Source organism: Vicugna pacos, chromosome 9, assembly GCF_048564905.1.
Source record: "Vicugna pacos chromosome 9, VicPac4, whole genome shotgun sequence".
NCBI classification, from domain to species: Eukaryota; Metazoa; Chordata; class Mammalia; order Artiodactyla; family Camelidae; genus Vicugna; species Vicugna pacos.
Window position 1 is genome coordinate 75,302,786 of NC_132995.1, and position 2,882 is coordinate 75,305,667.

At 41.1% G+C, this 2,882-nt stretch overlaps 1 non-coding gene across 1 annotated transcript; it reads right to left on the minus strand.

The window, feature by feature from the left end:
• Positions 1-1,528: 1,528 nt before the first annotated feature.
• Positions 1,529-1,630, minus strand: LOC116281821 (U6 spliceosomal RNA). The gene has a single exon (XR_004191286.1). It is a non-coding gene; the product is annotated as a U6 spliceosomal RNA (small nuclear RNA).
• Positions 1,631-2,882: the final 1,252 nt, after the last annotated feature.

A 2,882-nucleotide genomic window follows, 5' to 3' on the forward strand; every position in this document is an offset into this window, starting at 1 on the left:
CAGGAAGATGGCCCTGTCAGCCGCCCATTCCTTAGTGGCTCTGGACAAAAAGTCAAGGGGCAACAAAATGCATGGGAACAAAAATCTCCTCCAACCCCTAAGGATTCCGAGGATGGACTCTTTCCTGGTTTATGTCGCGTACTGACCGCTGTGTGTTTCCAAAACCACAGATACAACATCGCGATTGGAATCAGAGTCCAAAGTTGCTGTTTCAGAGTCCCGAAGGGCACCCAGCTATTAATTAAAACTCAGGTAAACTGATTACTGCATCTGGGCAACGAAGCGGTTACCTAAGCAGCATTTGTTTAGATAATGCTCATATTAATGATTCAGATTTTAAAAATTCAACTTGTCAAATGACTCCAAAACCACTCACTTTACAGTTACTTAAAATTACTCAAAAATCAAGGCATTACTGTGCTTTGAAGGCCATCCGAACAAAGGGATACCTGACAGGCATAGTACCAGTGTGGCCTTCAATGCCTGTCTGATTAAGTATGGCCAATTAAACACAATTTTGCCTCACTTAATTTCTTACACCATGGGTAACTTTCTAATCTATCATCAGAATTTTCTACCTGCATCTATTGTCCGTGTTTCCATTAAATTTCACCTTTCTGGAACTCCAGTTTTATCAGATCTGACTCATAATAAGCTTCCTCTGATTTAAATCCAAGTGCATAAAACAGTGGGGTCTATTTATATTTCCTAATTAAAACTCAATAAAACCTTTTCCTGGTTAAAAAAAAAAAAAGCGTCTCCAAAGAGGGAGCAAGAAGATTATTGTAAGAGTGGATATTTATTGGAGATTATGTCATTGTTTGGACAAACTACTTCTGAAAAAGTTTGATCTGAGTAAGGAACTAAGTACGTCCCATCAGGGGTCATGTGTTTTCCAGATTCCTGCTCAAGGGTAGGGAAAAACAGTCTGTGTACAAGATTAAGCAGGGAAAGTTGTGATCCTCGGGGTACTCAAGAATTTACCAATGCAAAAAGCCAAAAGGGGGCTGGTAAAGAAGGAGAGATGCAACCATGTGTGAAAACCGTTGGTAACAGCTTGGATGACTAACTCAGGGCTCAAACTGAAGGGTCAGGATGACTGGGTAGACAATGAAATTGATGACCGTGAAACTGAAAGACCAAGATGAGGAGGCCAGCACTGAGTAAGAGATTGATAAAATTTTGGATTGGTAGAAATATGTTTCATCCTGTTTTCCATGAAAGAAATAATCTGAGGAAGAATGAAGTTGTAAAGTCATAGAAAAAATACTGTTTACTTGAACAAAATCTGAGTTTTGACCTCAGTTGTATCTCTGCCTGCTCAGTGTCTACGTCCAGGTGGCTCAGTGTGTTTGGGGCAATCTGCACAACAGTGCTGACTGCTCTCATTTCAAATCTGTGACTAGGAAATGCAGGTAGGCCGTTGGTGATACCTGGAAATCATACTGTATTTTCTAGTAAATTTATTTTTTCACTCTCCTGGAAAACTGTTTCATACTTTCTCTTAGTTTCTTTTCCTTCTTCTTTTTTTTATATGGAATCCTTCACGAATTTGCATATCACCCTTGCACAGGGCCATGCTAATCTTCTCTGTATCCTTCCAATTTTAGCATATGTGCTGTTGAAGCAAGCGTTCTCTTAGCTTCTTAAGCTGCCAGTACTGTCACCACCCTCACTCTCAGATGACATTTCTTCTTATTTCACTGAGGAATTACAAGCACAATCAGAAAACAATGTCCACAAATTCCCAGTATATCTACCATCCACACACTTTTGTGTACAGACACCCTGCCTCTTCTCCAGGAACAGTGGGTGAACTGCCCATGAGCCCATCGGGGGCTGGCTCTTCCACGCCGGCACCTTCCTCCGGGGTGCCGCCCCAATAAGCGTCCCCCTTCTCCCCTGCACCCTCCGCTTCCCCTCTTTGATGGGTCTTTCCCATTAGTATCCAAACATGAGGTCATTTATCTTGCTTTAAAAACAAACACAAACACTTTCTTACAACCACAGTGGGGGCACTTTTCACCTTTCCTTTACAGCAAAACTTCAAAGATGTGTCTGTTTCTCTGATTCCACTTTCTTTCCTCTAATTTTTTCTTGGACCCACTCCAGTCAGGCTTTTGGCTACCCTGCTCCGTGGAAACAGCTCATGGTCACCAATGATTTCCATTTTGCTAAGTCCGACGGTCATTTCTCTTGACCCATTAATAGCAATTGACTCGGTGCTGTTGAAACACGTTTTTTTTCTCTTGGTTTCCCGGACACCACACTCTCCTGGCTTCCCTGCCACTTTGTTAGTTCCTCTTCTATTTAACTTCTCTAATCGCGCCCTGGCTAAGACTCAGTCTTTGAGCATCTTCTTTTTTTCATCTATCCTCACTCCCTTAGTTCAATTTCATGGTTTTATATGTATCAGTAACTATGATCCTATTTTTATAAGTAAACAAATAAACTATAGGTATTCAGATACTCAGAAATGAGACAGAAAGGAAACAGACTAAAAAAGTCAACAGTGATTATCATTCAGTGATGAGATTACAAGTGACCTTAATCTCTGTAATCATATTTTATACAATTAACGTCTAATGTTTCTGTAATCAGATTAAAAAAATAAAGAAGGCTGCATGGCTGGAGGGAAGCAGAGAGACTTTCCCTATAGACTTTAAAACATTCTTTTCCCACGCTAAGCATCAGAAAACTGGAAATAATGAGAGGCATGCAGATTTGAAGCAATTCTTTAGGGGTGGGAGAAAAGGAGCCTTGGTCAACAGAAACTATGCCAACTTGTTTACATGGTCCAGGATGGGACCTGTTTATATTTCCCAGGCTCTGAATGACTGAGAGTCACGGTTGTTCTCCTGGGGAAGGACAACGGGAAAGCC